Below are 215 nucleotides of genomic sequence, written 5' to 3'. Positions count from 1 at the left end.
TGGTGCATCTGCCCCCCCCCACTCCCTTGGATGGGTGTGGGGGGCTCTCCTGCCATGGGAGCTGGGGGGCCTGGAAGCTGCCCCCACCTCCTGGGACCCAGAGGCTTTTCCCATGCCCTGCTCGCCCCTTGCACCCACCTGGCACCCGGGGCTGCACCCCCCCCCGCACGGCTCCAAGCCCCCCAGGCTGGAGGGGCACCAGCAGGATCCGGGGC

At 73.0% G+C, this 215-nt stretch overlaps 1 protein-coding gene across 1 annotated transcript in view; it reads right to left on the bottom strand.

Annotated features, from left to right (window-relative positions):
• The window catches only part of WNT6 (Wnt family member 6), a 6,879-nt gene that overhangs the window by 2,626 nt on the left and 4,038 nt on the right, over positions 1-215 (bottom strand).

The sequence above is a fragment of the Alligator sinensis genome, unplaced genomic scaffold (assembly GCF_000455745.1).
Source record: "Alligator sinensis unplaced genomic scaffold, ASM45574v1 scaffold1765_1, whole genome shotgun sequence".
Classification (NCBI taxonomy): Eukaryota; Metazoa; Chordata; order Crocodylia; family Alligatoridae; genus Alligator; species Alligator sinensis.
The sequence above is the reverse complement of the archived record's forward strand: the minus strand, read 5'-3'. Positions and strand labels throughout refer to the sequence as shown.